The sequence below is a fragment of the Vulpes lagopus genome, chromosome 19, assembly GCF_018345385.1.
Source record: "Vulpes lagopus strain Blue_001 chromosome 19, ASM1834538v1, whole genome shotgun sequence".
Classification (NCBI taxonomy): Eukaryota; Metazoa; Chordata; class Mammalia; order Carnivora; family Canidae; genus Vulpes; species Vulpes lagopus.
Window position 1 is genome coordinate 45,058,048 of NC_054842.1, and position 18,506 is coordinate 45,076,553.

General features: G+C 42.4%; 1 protein-coding gene across 1 annotated transcript in view; it reads right to left on the bottom strand.

Annotated features, from left to right (window-relative positions):
- The window catches only part of WWTR1 (WW domain containing transcription regulator 1), a 132,338-nt gene that overhangs the window by 56,395 nt on the left and 57,437 nt on the right, over positions 1-18,506 (bottom strand). The gene's annotated exons all lie outside the window — the stretch shown is intronic.

Here is an 18,506-nt window from a genome sequence, read left to right on the forward strand (position 1 = left end):
TATCAAACTATTTATGGTGATCCAGGCAAATAAGAGGCCCATTGGTGCTTTTTTCCCCCCTTATCAAAATGCTCCTGTACTTCCTAGGTTTGTAAGTGACTATGTGTTGTTTCCATGGGCAGGAAAAAACAGAAATACTCATGAAGGTACAACATGACAAAAAGGAAAATGATGCATGGTCATGCAGGCCACAGGGTACCAAACTGTGATTGAAGATAAACTGTAGATTTGACTTGTCACCGTCATGGGGCCAAGAATTAGGGAAATGGAATTGATCACCTGGCCCCGGGTTGTTTATAAAGAAAAAGAATGCCAGTTCCCAAGAAAGGGAAAACCTTTCCGGACACCAAAAGGTATTTTTCCCTGGGGGTGGGGGTGGGGGTAGAGGTGGGAGGGAGCCTGTAAGGGTTTCACAGGGAGACCCCCAGGTGGTGTGTGTGGCAAAGAAAGGGTGCCTCTCTAACCAAGATAATGGGAGTGGTCTTCTCTTTCTTTGGGGGCCCCTTTGACCACTATTTCCCAGACTCCCTCATTTCACAGTCACAGAAAACTCCTCACCTCCACTCATGTCAGGAGTCTGGGCTCCAAGAGGATTCCAGGTTCAAAAAGAGCTTCAGCTGTTAGGAGCTACAGTTTTTGCTCAGGGGCAAAAAAGGTCGGGGCTTCTCTGAGAAGATGTTTGGCTGGAAAACTGTTGTGTGAACTAATTTTTCCTTCTTGAATTAATATGTTCTTCAATAGACACATGAATTTAGAAAACCAGCTTATTTTCCAGGGAAATTCTGTGTTTAAGGCTGAACCGGCATTGAAATGAGCGGAAGGGGAGGCGGCCTGGCCACCCTCCACCCTCCTGGTCTCCCTCCCCTCTCTGCCTGGTCCCTCCCATCAGCCTCCAGGGAATCGTTAACTTAGCTCTTATTTCCTCCTCTCCAGCCTCCTGTGTGACCTTTCACCTTGAGGAGCACAGGGGCCTCCAGGCTTCCCCTCCTCCAGTCTTTCTGGTTTTCCTCCGCCCTTCATCCCTTCCCCCACCCCGTCTGACAATCCCCCCCCATCCCACTTCTAGACTCATATCCAAGGATAGCGGGGATCCAAGTCACCCTGGGTCCTTGGTCTCAATAAAAGTACTACTCACACGGGCACCTTCCAGGTCGACAACCTACTGGTGTGACACTGTGTGTTCTGGAAAGATCAAAGTCTTGCGTCACGTATACCTGAGTTTTAACGTTACCTCTGATCCTGTTTGACCTCGTTGGACAAGCCACTTCACCCATCCTGGTCTCGGCACCCAGATCCATGGGACAGGAGCAAAAGAAGCTAACAAACGCACAGGTTCCCCATCAGGGAAACTAATGACTGCCACAGTCACCCGCAGATTTCACGACCAGTTTACTGGGCTTCCCAAGCTCACCTCCCCAGCAGGGAATGTGTGGAAGGCTGCTCCCTCCCCAAAGCCCAAGGCTGACAGCGTAGGTTCAAGTTTACTCAACAGCATGAATTGTTCGCCTATTGTGCACCATGCACTAGGTAGGGATAAAAATTAAAAGCATTTTGTAAATATAAAACCCGGACTAGCAGCAGAACCATTAAAGGCAAAGATAAAATCTTCTCCGTAAAAATAGAACCCACCAGCATCTTAAAGCCCAGGAAAAGGCCTGGTGTTTGGAGATGAATTTATCCTCCAGCCCATGACCTATTACACTAACTTTATGGAAGGAAGCCACACAACAAAGACTTTCTGAAATAGAGAAGGTCTATGTAATACATTTTGTATTGCTGGAAGCATACAGAGATATAAAAATAGAAATGATTCTGAGCGCTTGATTTTGAAAGAATTTAGAGTTCTTAGCAACATAAGCTGCTTGCCTATTTCCACGGGCAAAGATTTCATCTTTCAGCATAAGTGTTTTTGCCTTTTTTGCTCCTCCTTCTCGCCACCCTCACTTTAATATATTTGAGTTTCACGTTAGTGTCACGTTACTCAGGGCTCCCTGCCATCAACAGAGCTGTTAGGACAGGACTTAGAAGTAGCCTCCAACCTGCCCCTTCTTTTCTACCACAAACCAGCTAGAGGTGGTCAAAGAGAACACCAATGAGGTGGGAATTTAAAGGCAGCCTGGGGTCATAAAATCAAGGCGGACTGGTTCTAAACTCAATTCACATTCAGTACCACTTGGCTCCAGTCCCCCGAACAATCCCAGACACTCTTCAAGCTCTCCTTTCACTCTCTCTTTTTGGGGGATGCTAATGCTCCATCTCTTCCAATGGAACAGAAGCTCTTTCGATGGCAGAAATGACCCGAGGGGGCATAGCAAGGTGCTCTGCATACAGCCAGCATTTGCAAAAACAGTACCCTTGAGGCAACCGGAATATTCACAAACCCAATTTAGGGCATAAGTAAACCGTCTTATTTTTTAAAAATCAGACATCAAAATGTCTTTGGATTTACCAGACCAATTCACCACCCTCTTAACGTTGTAACAAACGTACATGACATACCGGAGACTATTTGCTTAAAAAGCGCTAAACGAACTTGGCAACTGGCTCGTTGGGAACCAGTGTGATTAAACCCATCAGTGTTAAGAATGAAAATTGAAACAGATTTGCGTGAGGATGATCATTTCCAAGAGAGGACCTGCCAAGTAAGTTTGACCCACTGTCAGCAGACAACAAACGCCACGCCAGTGTTTAATCCTGTACCAGATGGCAAGAAGACTTGTCCGAGGCTCACATGAAAGCTCTGAAATGTTCCCCCAGTTAGAATTAAAATACAAATACCCAAGAAGTCGGTTTGCTTTTTTGTTGTTGTTGCATTTTGGGGATAAAGGCTGCCTGTGTTTCAGTTACATTAAACATGCTGGCAGTATGCTCCTATTTAAATTTCAAGACCTAGGAAATGACACATCATATCTTACTCATATCTTGCATTTCTTTGAGAGGAGCCTTTTGTTTTGTTTTGTTTTGTTTTGTGCCAATGGTACTTAGCTCTTCCAACTGACACCAGAGGTGGGTCCTAGCCACAGGAACAAAGACAGCTGCTGGCGTACACACTTACTAATTCTCCCAGGCCCAGATGTACACTCTCTCCAGCTACTTCCTCTGCTGTCACCTAAAACCAGAAAGTAGTGGAAACTGATCACATAGGTGCCCCCCACCCCCAGCCCCACCGCGGGGGGAGCCTCTGGCAGGGGTAGCCACCATCACCTGACAGCTCACAGCCCACTTCTGAACTGGCAGCCCAGGGGGACTAGCAGCCATCGAGCAAGTGTCCCTCTGCTTAACCCCATCAATCCAGTTGGATAGTGGGACGTGGGCTTTTGAACTGCGATACACTGATGATGGGAAATAAACTGCCAGCATTTCCCCTGGCTGAATAGACATTTTATTTCCAAAGCCCTCACACTCCTTCCCAGGTTTTCATCCCTCCTGTTGTCACCCTAATCGACGATTCTTTGCCACAACAAAGCGGCTTTCGTAACACTGTAAGTGGTTACGATTATTCTATTTCTCTGTTCTGCCCAAATCCTGCAGCGGGCCACCTCTTGCGAGTCCCCGGCGCCGGAGAGAAGCTACAGCGAGGTCCAAGCTGGGCGGCAAGGGTCACAGCCGACACGGCCACTGGCGAAGCGCTCGGACCATCCACGGGCTAAATCCCCAAACCATCCAGGCCGTCTCACGCCACTCCATAAAGGTGACTGCTCGCAGAATGGAAGTGCGCGTATTAATGAGAAAGCCCATCCCTCTCGGAAACCACAAGGAATTTAGAGTTGGTCAGATTTTCACTTCGGCAGCTCATCAAACGGCGCTGCAGTCTACGACCCAGGAATAATAACTCACAGACAAATAGGGGATTTTCAAAAATCCTCTAATAAAAGATGACACAAGACCAGAAGCATTATTTCGGTGCATGTTTCCGGTCTCGACCATTCACTTGCCAATTCAAAAACATTTTCGGAGTCCTCTGGAATGCTCAGGGAATGGCAGGGATTGTAGCTTGAACTACCGGGCTCTACCCCTCGATGTGCATCCCAGCCGAGCCCAGAAGCCTCCCCCGTTGAAGCTCCGTTGAACCTCCACTCGCGCTTCCGTCGCGGCCAGCCGTGGCCAGAGATCCACGCGAGCCCCCGCCTTTCCTGCAAGCTCCCACTCCCTACCCCGCTGTCAGGGAGCGCAGCGTGTCCCCTGGAGACTGTGACACTCCCCTGGGCTGGGTCCGGCCTTCTGCTGCCGGGCCAGGAAAGAAGGGGACTCCGGGAATGTGCCCCTCCGGGAGAAAAGCCACTTGGGGACACCAAGTGACTCATCGACTCAGCCCCACAGTGTGTGACTCGCCCACCTGGCTCCAGAGGGTGAGCCACTGTGTCAGAGGCACCCCGATGTCCCTGCCGAGGTCCCCAACGTCACCCAACGCGGGCAAACCTGACTTCACCTCTGCACACTAAGCCAAACTCTTACTTAACCTTATTTTCCCTAATTCCCTAAAAAAAGCAAGAACAAGAGAAGGACTGGGATTGGGTTTTGCTTGTTCACCATAGGCCAAGAGCCCTGTTAGAGAATTTCGCTATTCTGCAATTTTATCATCAGCGCTTAGCATTTTTTCCTCTTTCCAATGCTATTAAAAGATTAATAAATCAAGGTCGCCTGGGTGGCTCAGCGGTTGAGCATCCGCCTTCGGCTCAGATTGTGATCCTGGGGTCCTGGGATCGAGTCCTGGATCAGGCTCCCCCTCAGGGAGCCTGCTTCCCCCTCTGCCTGTGTCTCTGCCTCTCTCTGCGTCTCTCATGAATAAATAAATCCTTAAAAAATAAAAATTAAAGGAAAATAAAAGATTTATATAAACCATGTCAAATTCCTTCTCTTGAAACCAAACAGCATAAGAGTTTATTTCACTGTTTTATTATTTCCAGATATCAAGTATATTATCCCACTTTCCCCTTTTTCACCAACAAAAATAGGGAATGGGAATGAGAAGTGGAGAAAAGATGAGGTTCTTTAAGAATGGTGAATTCTGGGATCCCTGGGTGGCGCAGCGGTTTGGCGCCTGCCTTTGGCCCAGGGCGCGATCCTGGAGACCCAGGATTGAATCCCACGTCGGGTTCCCGGTGCATGGAGCCTGCTTCTCCCTCTGCCTGTGTCTCTGCCTCTCTCTCTCTCTCTGTGTGACTATCATAAATAAAAAAGAAAAATTAAAAAAAAAAAAAAGAATGGTGAATTCTAGAATTATCAATAGGCAGTGGACTGCGTCCATCCATTTATTCATTCGACCAAGAGTTTACAACCGGGCTGTATCTTCCATGGGGCCTCAGTTCCCGAAATCAATTTTGGAAAATGCAGGGTGTGGTGAAAAGTACAACTGAAAATCTTTAAATGGCCCATGATGTGCAGTCCGCTAGGCTTTGTGTAAGTGATACCGTCTTTCAGGAAGTCCAAGGCAGCCAGTTCCCTCCAGGGTTAAGACAGGGTACTGCTTCTACAGCCAAGCTCCAGAGGAAGTGATGCTGTCCTCAAATACTTATGTTGGGATCATAGGCTTATAGCCCTAAGTGCCCGTGTCATCTTCTGCTCCCACACGGATGTATCAGAAAATGATCCAGTGTGGGCCCTAGGAGTCAACAATCAAATTGGTGGGGAGGTATGACCAAGAAATAATGAATGGTGTGGAGGTGAACAGAACACAAATCCTACTTTTACTGTTATTATCAGTGGTCCAGGGCCTGACATTCCATCTTGATAGCTATGTGTTAGACATGCTCCCCGTATCAGCTGCGTCTGACATCTGGGAAGCAGCTTTAATCTCGCAATCATTTTTTAAAAGAAGTTTGTTTTTAAGCCACTGAGTTACTTTAAGTGCTAAAATACTTTGAAAATTGTTTTTCCAGGCTCTCCGTGCCCAACACATGTTTCAACGTGTTGTTTTTCCAGTTGGTCTTCCAGTGTGTCTTAATTGACACTCTGCTTGCCTGCTCCTGAGCCACTTTGCACAGGAGAAAGCTCAAGTGAACTGCAAATGCCCTCCTTTCTCTTCTTTCTAATGGGGCCAACTGAATTAAATGTCACTTGCCCAAAAGAAGAGGGCAAGGCCTCCTTAAAACCCCAAAATTCCTTTGAATTCATCTAGCTTCACTTCTATTCAGGCGAAGAGATTCAATCCCTTTTTGTTGGTTTTGTTTTTCTAAATTCTGAGAAGAGGATGAGCCACACTGTGCTCTGGTCATCGGAGCCACTTTGTGCACATGTTTGAAAGACATGACTCAGCTGGTGCTAGAGAAGAGACTGGCATGCACCCCAGCCTCCATCTGGAGAAAGACCGGAGGTGCTTTTCAGAGCTAGTGTCCCATTTCACCAGAAATGATTTTGGAGGATCCAAGACAAAAACCGAGGTGTTAAAAAGAGACTGAGTTAAGCTCCGGAGGCAGGGAAGGGAGAGGACCACTGGAGAGTTAGAAAATCACTGCACAACACTACTTAGGTTTCATGCTTTAAACCCAGCCCACATATCCTTTTACATGTATTTCTTGGCATCTTTGGTTGAAAGGATCACCCAAATTAGGCAGAGTGTTCCACAGTATTTCTGAACTTTGCCTCTGCAATTAACCAGCTAAGAGAACGTTGTAACCTCACCTAGCATCTCCAGGCCTTGGTGTCCTCCAATGGTAAAATGGGCATAAAAACATGCATTTTATGAGGTTGTTTTGACTATTTCATCAAATGACATAAGTAGGGGCAACCTGGGTGGCTCAGGGTGGCTCAGTGGTTGAGCATCTATCTGCCTTTTGGCTCAGGTTGTGATCCTGCAATCCTAGGATCAAGTGCTGCATAGGGCTCCCCATCGGGAGCCTGCTTCCCTCTCTGCCTCTTTCTGTGTCTCTCATGGATAAATAAATAAAATCTTAAAAAAAAAAAAAAGACAAAAGTAAAGCACGTGGTCAGTGCCAGACATAGAGGACACTATAAATATTTTTTTTTAAGATTTATTTGAGAGAGAGCATGTGGAGGGGCAGAGGGAGAGAATCTTCCAGCAGACTCCTGCTGAGCACGGAGCCCACAGAGAGCAGAGCTCAATCCTACGACCCATGAGACCATGCATGACCTGAGCCAAAACCAAGAGCCAGTAGCTCAACCAACTGAGCCACCCAGGTGCCCCATGACACTACATATAATGAAAATCTAGCCCAAAGATTTAAAGGAATCTGAGGAGTTCAAATGCACAAAAATCAGCAAACACACTATGGTACAATAAACCCAAGAAAACGGATTGGAAATAACAGCAGACATCAATTCACAGCAAAAACTACAAATAGGCTTATTTCACATGGAGTGGCTAAGTAATAACTGATTTAGAGAAAAAAATATTGTTAAAACACAAAAGGACAAGTTAACCACAGCCCTCAGGTGGTTCCTTCTGTTTGGTTTGGTTTTTTGTTTGTTTTGTGTTGTACTAATATCAACTCTCAGATCCAGTGTAAGAGAAAGCCAGAGCTTACAGTCCTTCAGTGTCTTTGTCAGGGAGGCGCTTGTGGTGGCGAGGAGCATCCCATGTCAGCACAAGACTTTCTGCCCATGGTTAAAGTAGACCGAGATTTTAGCTTGAAGTGCAAAGCAAGATCAGTTTGAACACCAGAAAAAGAATACCCGATGGCTTTCCATTTTTCCTAAGAAAAAAGCTCAGGAAATATTAGGCCAATTTAGTTTTGTAATCAAATTTACAAGGTGACAGTGGTTCACCCCCACAGCTCACCCCAAAATGTAGGTAGAGGTCAGGTGTAGAAATCCAAGAAGACACGAAGCTTCTCTGACTCCACAAATGGAAAAACAAATTTAACCTAAAAAGTACTATAGTTTTAGATAAAACATGTTTACGCAAACTCCAAAGACAGTAAACTTGGTACCCACAGGTGGAGGAGGTTTAATAAAAAATCTACTATTGCTTTAATCTTTTCTTAACAAAGAACAGACACATGTATCTGTTTCAATTTCTTATGACTCATTTCCCCATCCAAATCCCACTGTTCTTCACTAAAGTAGCTGGCATTACTTCTCAGATAAAATACACATCCATTTATGTGTACATAATTTTAAATTTGGTATGATTTTAAACTTACAGGAAACACGCAAGAATATTCAAGGTACTTCCACCTACTAAGGCACCAGCTCTCGTATTTTTTTCAAAGTTGGTTCTGACTGAAAAGTAGAACTAGAATAATCATCTGTTTTTATGTGATCCCATAATGATAGTAGTACTTTGGCAGGTCTTTTTTGAACTTTGAAGAGAAGTGAATCTTGCTCTGTAACACATGCAAGATAAAACAAACAAACAAAAAAAGATGGGAAAAAAAGCTAAGATAACCAGTCTGAATAACCAAGTCAAGAAACAAAGCGACACCACATTTGATAACATCTAAACAAAGGCAATAGCAATTTGGCAATATTTGTGATCTTTAATACCCTCTCACTGACGGAGAGAATAGACCCGACCCAAGAGGAGAAAACCACCGGCAGATGAGTTCTTTATTTTCTGAGTTGCTGATGACCACACCATGGTATAACCAAAATCAAACATTTATGTTTAAGCACTGACTTGGGCAGAGCAGCTTTTTCACTATGCTTTTTACTTAAACTGGCCAGACTGTTCAACCTGGGAGAAAGCCACCTTGGTTTGATTAGTTTATTAATTCAATGTACGAGTAAGTTAGGAATATATGTGAAAAACATTTAAATTCTCAGGCAAATGTCCTTCCAGTATTTGGAATGAATCCTCTACTTATACAGATGTATATTTTGAAGAAAAAAAAAACAGTAAATAGATATATATTCTGAAGAAAAATTGTAAATATATCAAAAATCCACGTACTACTCTCTGTAGAATGTGTGATTTAAACAAAAGAAAAAACACAGCTTCAGGAAAATGCCTTTTAAATTGCCCGTAGAGGGCACTGAGGGGGGCACTTGACGGGATGACCACAGGGTGATATGCTGTATGTTGGCAAACTGAACTCCAATAAAAAATAATAATAATTTAAATAAATAAATTAATTAATTAATTAATTAAGATGCTCACAAAAGAACCACAGCCTCACTAAAGTTCACCCTGGCACATTAGTACACTTCAAATCGGTACCATGATTCTGGAAGGCAGTTTGTCAACACATAACAAAACCTTGAAAAAGCTTTGATCTGGCTGCTGTACTTCCACAAAGCTTACACCAAGGAAACAGTTCGATAGATAAGCCAGAGATACCTGCGGGCTTCTGAGTCTCTGCCTTCCCCTTCTTCTAGGTATTAGGTATGGCCAGGAGACTAAGTTCTAGACAAGAAACAGAAGTGCTTTGTGGGATTCTGGGGGAAGTTCTTTAAATGAAGAGGTACAGACTTTTCTGCTTCTCCCCATGTTCTTTCCTCCAGCTTGGAATGTGAACATGATGGCCAGAGCTACAGCAGCCCTCTTGAATCATGAGGAATGAAAGTCATGCAGTATGGCCAAAAAGGTACAAAAAAGAGGGCACCTGATGGCTCAGTGGGTTGAGCATCTGCCTTTGGCTCAGGTAATGATCTCAGGGTCCTGGGATGGAGCCCCACACTGAGCAGAGTGCCTACTTCTCCCTCTCCCTCTGCCTCTCTCCCTGCTTATAAGTTAGGAATACATGTGAAAAACATTTCACATGTTTACTCTGTCAAATGAATAAATAACATCTTTAAAAAAAAAAGTAGGAAAAAAGATAAATGCATGTGGAGCCATCAAACTAGCCCTTGACTGCCCTATTTCAGATTTCTTTAATGTTATAGATGGATGAGCAATCTCCTTCCATGTCCCTGTTCATCACAAACCGAACTCCAAATCACTACAAAATGTATCAGCAGAGATGCCCATTGTAGTTTTGTTTATATCTTAAATGCGGTAAGTGGTTAAATAAATTATGGTTCAGTCAAATGACAGAAGACTGAACAGACATCATAAATGACATAGATCTGGGGTTCCCTGGTGGCTCAGTAGATTAAATATCTACCAGAGTCCTGGGATGAAGCCCCATGTCGGGCTCCCTGCTCAGCAGGGTGCTTGCTTCTCTCTCTCTCTCTCTCTCTTAAATAAATAAATAAATAAATAAATCTTTAAAAAAATAAATAAATGACATAGATCTATATTTGTTTAAATGGAAAGATGTTCAACAATATATTACTAATGTGAACATAATCCCATTTTGGTTATATATATCTATGAAGGGAAAGTAAGCGTTATTCAGATCCTTAGATTTCTTTGTATTTTCTACATTTTACACAATTAGCATCATTTTTTTTTCAATCAGAAAAAGAGAATGAGAAAAGCTGTCCTCCCCCCAAATTTTTTAACCTCCTGTTTAAAAAATAACATGGCATTCCACGTTTGAACCTACAACTGCTAATTACAGGCCTAAGAATAATTCCACAGCTAGGAGTGCAGGGTTGAAAATCTCGTCAGTCCCTTGACTGTGAGTTGGAAAAGGCGCCACCGTAATACTCGTATGAGTACTTAGCCTAAAGGAGCTCTGAACCACAGAGGGGCACAAGGGGGCGGGGGGGAAGCAGTAGAAGGAAGGGATAAAGAGGATCAACGAACATTCTATAATTAAGCAATATTTTAGGGCTGCCTCTGGCAGGTGTTTGAGCAAAGGGGAGAAGTTGAACGAGGTGACAACAGATAGGAACAGCTCTCTCCTTGGGCAGATCAAGCGAGGCCTATCATCCTGAGCACTGTCTACACTTCACAGGACAATCTGAGGCATCTTAGATCCAGCACCTGTCCGCTTTGGAGACTCTCAGCTGCAGCACTGTTATTGCTGTCATCTACCTAACCCAGGGGGGAGAAGCATCTGTTGTACCTAGAAAGATTACGATGAAACTATCTTTGATCGTTCTTATGAAAGAGAATGCATAACTCATATAACTGTGTTTGTTTTCTTCTTGTCACTCCTGAATTTTTTCCTTTTTTTTTTAAAGGAAGAAACCTACCCTTGCAGCTGTATTTTTCATTTTTAAGCCCCATGTTGATTATATATTCACTCCAAATAATGGTTTAAATTTAGTTTGATGACCAACCACAAGCCTCCTTCTCATGCCACTACAAGGCACTTCCTGCCTTCAGACCCTTTACGCAATTGCCATTGACTTGGAGAGGAACTCCGCAAGGAACGAACAGGATACACATCATGATATTGTCAGAGGAAATGGAATTTTCTTTACAGGATGCATTTAGATTCTTCCTTTCCATGAAGCTTTTTTTTTTTTTTAAGATTTTATTTATTATTTGACAGAGAGAGTGTGTGTATGCGCAAGAAGACAGGGCAGCAGGTAGAGGGAGAGGGAAAAGGAGGCTCCCCACTGATCCAGATGCGGGGCTCGATCCCAGGGCCCTGGAATCATGACCTGAGCAGAAGGAGAGGCTTAACCAACTGAGTCACCCAGGCGCCCCCACCAGGCTTTCTAAAATGCTGGTGAAATTGATGGAGACTTTATGCCTTCAACTTCTCAGTTAGCTCCCCCTGTGGAATGAGTGTAGAAGGTCTGACCACACAGCAGAGAATTCAAAAACTACTCATGGAACAAATGACTAAAAAAAGAAATGAATGAATACATTGAATGAATGGGCTTCCTTTAGCAAATCATTTTACTTCTCAGTGTCTGTATCAAATGAATCTTATGCATATCTGATGTATCTTTATCTCCAAAATATTCAAAAAGCTCATCCTGGGAGATTTGTTCTTTACCTGCCCCCCCCCCCCAAAAAGACATGAATGCTAGAGGATGCTATGACATCTTCTAGAACAGATGAAAACTATTAGTCCATCCCTACTCCATTCAGCAAACTAACAGGGCCTCTATCAGGTGCCACTCACCACAGGCCCCAAAAGTACACCACTTCTGGCATATACTAGACACCCAATAAATGTGGGTGGAATGACTGAATGAACTGGTACTAATATTCACTAATACTGAGAGTCAGGACAATAATTCACATTAGTCAGACATCGTAATATTCACAATAACGATGGCAATATAACGTCTGATAGTAACAACTGACATTTATATAGCAATCACTAGCTTCAAAATGATCTTAATTTGATCTTTACATAATAGATTTATTAATCTCCATTTTTAAGATCCAGAAACTGAGTTGAGACAAGTTAAATGGCTTCAGATTCCTGTTGGTCCTATAAGGCACACGAGAGAGTACAATCTTGTTCTCATAGTTGAGTCTGGGGCTTCTTCTACAAAATGCCTTGTGAACCAAAAAGGTCAATGCGCATAACTCAGATCATTAGGAAGGAAGGAAAGGAGAGTTAAGAACAGTCAGTGCTGCTGAGTTTAACTTCATCCTTGAAGAACGTCTCCTGCAGACTCAGTCCTTTGGAGGAAATTCATCCCCCTCTTGCTTCAATAACACACCACCATCCTCCTAGTCCCTCCAGGAGCCCTTGAGGCATGTACTATCGTGTGCAAACTTGCCTGTGAGGTTGACCTTTTAACTGCCTGGTTTTAATCAGGCCCATTCTGTCAAGGAAAGGGACTCTCGTGACGGTAAAACAAACTAGCTCCATGTGATCCTGTAAGTTGATGCTGGGGTGAAAGGAGAGGAAGAAATACAAATACTACTTTAAAAATATAAACCAAATACAAAGCAGAAGCCAAACTCTCTGCCATGACCTCAAAGGAAGAGGTAAATGGACCCTGAAGATAGATTTGGAGATGGAGAGGTAGCAACTGAATGCACCTGCCATGAGCATTGCTGGAAAGCCGAGCCAGAGCTGGGAGGGGTGGGTGAGGGCATGATTTTAAAGACCCTGCCTCCTGGAAAGTCTGTTCCTTCAGAAAGAAGTCTGTGACAATAACAGCCTCAGTCCAACTTGTCCTTAGGTTTTTTTTTTTTTTAAGATATTATTTATTTATTTATGAGAGACACAGAGAGGCAGAGACATAGGCAGAGGGAGAAGCAGGCTCACAACCTGAGCCGAAAGCAGACGCTCAGCCACTAAACCACCCAGGCATCCCAATCCTTAGTTTTTATTAATGTTGATTACAAGGAAAAATAGGGATGGTGTTCCATAAACTAAAGGTGTTCACTCTACAATATGTTAGCCTACAATATGTGACTATAACTGGAATTCAACACATACATTAATCTTACCAGAATTTTTCAGACTAAAGCTCACTTGCCTGGCTGATCATAACCTCTTTATGTAGGAACATGCTGAAAAAAATGTTCCAAGGAACATTTGAGAAAATGAAGAAAATATAGTTTATTTACATAGTCACAAGAAGTCGAGTTTCTATCATTTTCTTCTTGATTACATTTCAATGCACTAGAAGGCCTCTATCTTTTCTGACATTATATGATAATTAATATTTGTATATTTTCCTGCACTTCCGTATTAACATATTTATGTGTCTGACTATGCAAACATGAACCTTTTCTTAAAGTCATTTAAAGTGAATGTAAACCCTAACCCCAAAAGTTTCTTCTAATATAAATTCCAATAGTATAACATAATACAATAATTATTTTGATTAAAAGATGAAAGTGTGCCCTCAGTTGGGGGCATGGCAGAGGATAGTGGATACTAAGTCACTGGGAGGTAATTGGGAGGAAAGACACTCCAGAATCTGCCAGTCTCATCACTGCATGGAAGGACCTCATCTGGCACTTCAACATCAAATCTACTCCTCAAGTAACCAAGGCTTTGGGGCTCAGTCACTATCTGTGAGGAGACAGGGTTAAGGGCAGTAGCCTCAAGTGTATCCAAAGGATTTTAGTCCCTCACACCCACACCCAAAAGAGTTGTTCCCAACACTGAACGTTCTATTTCCCTCCTAAAATTTACATAATATATACACATTGTTGTAAAAGGCCCTGGATTTAAATAAGCTTAACCCAACATGTCTCTAAATTCTTTTAGACATAATCTTTTTTTTTTACACTTTATTACTATGCAATAGAATACATTTTAGGAGCTGGAATATGCCATTTGTGATATTTATTGCAGGTATAGCTTCAGATTCAGCTCAGCAGCATAGTCTGGACACAATATGCTTCAGACATTAGGGCAATATTTTTATACCCAAGTTACCAAAAGTGAAAACTTACAGATGGTTCCTACAGAGAGTCACTGGGCAAATGTTAGTATGTTGCTATGACGCCAAGATTCCAAAGCACCCTAATGACAAAGTTTATCCAAATCAGAATTAGAGATGGGAGATCAAGACATAGGCATATAATGGCATGTACACAGATATGGGTGTGCGTGTGTGTGTGTGTGTGTGCTGAACACAAGTTTAATTTCAAGCTTTCGTATGTGAAAATATATACATATATGTATGCCATTCCCATAGGGGAAAGTTTAAAACTAAGCTTCCCTGTTTAAAAAGTTGTTTGCATCCAGAAGCTTTTAACCTTCCTCCTTACTTTCAAGTTGGGAGCCTGTGGGTGTCTATTCTTAGCGCGCTTTCAAAATGTAGTTTCCCTCGGCTCAGGGTCACAGCTGCAGCAAAGCACTCAGGGTGGCTCCTCTCCATCCCCTTGAAACAACTGGTGGGAACCTAGGACTAGGCCATCAACCCAGCTGTTCAATCTCACTTTCTAACTTTAGCAAGTCACTTCACAACTCATGTCACTAGGGCATGCCACCCTGAAAACCACACCAGTGAAGGTAAATTCCTATGCCCACTACAAAAACTCCAGGCACACAAAGTCACGCTCAGATGCTTACAGCACAATCGCACCGGTGCAGAATGCAGGACCCACATGACCTGATTTACATGATCTAAGAAAACCTCACTAGACACTACTAACCGCAGGGCCTCCATCTCTCCTCCCATTATAAAGTTACCGATTAGCAGCTGCAGAGCCCAAGAGCCTAGAGTCTGGAAGACCGTGAACACCAACATCCGGTCAGGAGACTGGCATACACTGTACCATCTGTCGACTTTCTTACTAGAATGCAGGATGCATGCTTTTCCACACCGCTAATGTACCATAAAATTGTCATGAAGCCCTCATAATGTAATTACTTGCATTTAATTGATTATACATGCCCTCATTCTAGTTTTCTTTTTTTTTTTTTAGCTGCATGCTCATTGTAATTACTTGTCCCAAAGCCAGATTTCAGAATTATTTGACTCTTTATTATCCGTTGAGAGTTACTAATTAAAATAATTTCCTTCATTGAAGAGAGTTGCTCTTTTCCTGAATTTGCCCTGACACTGCTCACAACTGAGGGGAACTCTAAGAATGCCTTGCTAAGCTCCCCTGTAATTGACTGCCTCCATTGTTAACATATGCGTGGACTTAAAAAACATTAAACGACTTATACAAATGGAAACAAAATGCCCTTTGAGTTCTATTGATAACTTAACCTTTAGGGTTTTGGATGAAATCCCATTTCTCGGGAGGCAGGGAGAGCCAAGTGAATGAAACGATTATGTAAAAACATTGTTGTGGGAATTATTTTGTGTGAAAATATATACAGGATATCATTTAAAATGTCTTTGATTGCAGGTGGGCTTTCATGAATTCCTAACTGAAATCTACATCGTCTTTCATGGCTTCTCTAACTCATGCTCCATTTTTCAGGGAAATTAGAAGTGATTTTCAACAGGCAAACGAAACCGAACCATGACACCAGCCATCAGGAGAGTGCCACCTTCAGGGTGGCGACACGAGGGTCTGGAAGAGCAAAGGAAGAGTGTTTCTTGGAGCTGGGAATGCCCTGTTTCTGGAAAGCCACTGGTGCGTGCTCAATTTGTGAAAATTCATCAAGCAGTACACTTAGGATCTGCACTCTTTTCTACAAAAATTACACTTCATTTTTTAAAGTACTTAAGAGAGGGGCGCCTTGGTGGCTCTGTTAGTTAAACATCTGCCTTCAGCTCAGGTCATGATCCTGGGGTCCTGGGATCGAGCCCCACATCAGGTTCTGTGCTCAGCGGGTAGTCTGCTTGTCCCTCTCCCTTTGCCCCTCCCCCTGCTTGCACCCGCGCTCTCTCAAATAAATAACTAAAATCTTTAAAGTAAGAGAAATTACTCCAATTTTTAAAATCAACCTCCACAAAAGAAAAAGGGATATAGTTACCATCTAGCAGAAACATATGAGTTAACATAAAGTGTCTACAAGGAATAGAATAAAGACCGTAGTTTAATTTTTGACTTCTTTTTTAAAAAATAGTGCACAACAGGGGTGCTTGGGTGGCAGAGTTGGTTGTGCGACCATCTCTTGTTTCCACTTGGGTGGTGGTCTTGGGTGGTGGTCTCAGGTTGTGGGATGGAGCCCCACATGGGGCTCTACACTCTTTACACTGTCTGCTTAGGATTCTTTTTCCCTCTCCCTCTGCCCCTCTCCCTGCTCTCTCTCAAATGGATAAATAAATCTTTAAAAAAAAAAATAGCGCACAATATTTGAACAAATCTGTATAAAAAAACACACACTTGAGATAATTGAAAAGATTTGAGCATGTACTGGGTATTAGATGATATTAAGAAATTACTGTATATATCTTGGTGTGACGCAAAATGAAATTCACAAAATGATTTAAGCTATGTTGTTGTTCAAGTTTCAACCTAATCATCAGGAACCCATGGGGGATATTGGTTTAAATCTTAAAAGAAAAAAGTTAATGCTGTGAAAAAGACACAAAATGGTAAGTGGTAGAGGGACACTCTTCTGGATCAAAAGAGGGATAGAGGGACGCCTTGGTGGCTTAGCGGTTAAGCACCTGCCTTCGGTTCACGGTGTGATCCTGGGGTCCCGAGATCAAGTCTCACATCGGGCTCCCTGCGGGGGGCCTGCTTTTCCCTCTGCCTGTGTCTCTGCCTCTCTCTCTTTCTGTGTCTCTCATGAATAAATAAATAAAATCTTTACAAAAAAAAAAGAGGGACAGAATAACTAAATGTAGTATGTGAGTCCTGATTGGGTCCTGGATTGGGCATGAGCACGGGCAAGAGTGAGGGCACACACCAACTAGGAGAATTTGAATAAGGGCTGCATATTAGGTTATATTATTCAACTAAGGTTAATTTTCTGGGTGCAAACATGGTATTTGTTATTGTCTAAAAGAATGTCCCTATTCTTAGATGAATGCTGAAATATTTAGGGCAATAACTCATGTTACCTGTAACTTGCTTTTAAATGGTTTAGTTTAAGAAAGAAAGAAAAGAAAGAAAAAAAAAAAAAAGGAGGGGATCCCTGGGTGGCTCAGTGGTTTAGTGCCTGCCTTCAGCCCAGGGCATGATCCTGGAGTCCCGGGATCAAGTCCCACGTCGGGCTCCCTGCATGGAGCCTGCTTCTCCCTCTGCCTGTGTCTCTGCCTCTCTCTCTCTCTCTCTGTCTCTTATGAATAAATAAATAAAATCTTAAAAAAAAAAAAGGAATATACACAGAGGGAAATGTGGCCAAATGATAAGAATGACTGAATCTAGACAAAAAAGAATAAACTTTCTAAACACTAGTTCAGATTTTAAAATGTTCAAAATGAAAAGAATAAATCAATATTAATTTTGTTAGGTACAAAAATGCTAATTCTATTTGCAAGATACTTTACTCAAGCACCCAAGATTAAAACACATCTGTTATTTGCTTGAAAATACTTTCACTAGAAAATGTATGAAACAAATATGGCAAATGTTAATCATTTTTAAATCTAGTTAAGGGTTATATGGTGAGCCTTTTTAAAATTTTTTATTTAAATTCAATTAATTAACATATACTGTATTATTGGCTTCAGAGGTAGAGGGCAATGACTCTTCAGTCTTTTTTTTTTTTTTTTTTTTTTTTTTTGACTCTTCAGTCTTATATAGCATTCAGGGCTCATTACATCACGTGCCCTCCTCAATATTAATCACTATGGTGAATCTTTAATACTGTTTTCTCTACTTGTGCGTTTGAAATTTTGCACACTAAAATGTCAAAAATATCAAGTGTTGTGATATTCCTCCTCTGTTTAACAGTAAAATCCTTTCCACATCCTTTTGGTCTCGAGTTATCATCATAAATTTCTTTCTCCTCAATTAATTTTCAAAGTTTTTCATAAATTGGTAGAGCCTGGGGAGATACCATTAGTTTAGTGGACCTAGAATTCTCGTTCTTTGTAAACAAAGTCAAATAGCATGCTTCCCGCTCAACTCCAGTTACGACAGTAATTAGGAAAAGGGATGGTTAGTGTCCTAAAGGAAATTCTCAAATCTGTTCTGAAACCTGAAAATTCTTTGGACATTTTCCAAAGACAAGCCATCACATTCCTGCCCTGCTTTCTTAGATGCTGCCATTCATAACACAGCAGCTTTCAGGAATTCTGTTTTTTCCTTCTGGATCGTTCTCCATTGGGGAATTAGCTCCGGTATTTCTAATGTCCTTGCTGGACCCCCAGAACCTAGAACCACCGCAGTCCCAGGAAAATCACTCTGTAACCTGCTGTTAGGACAGCACACAGATCATCTTCGAAAAGGAGAGCCCAATCAAGTAATTGTAGATTTTAATGCACAAGGG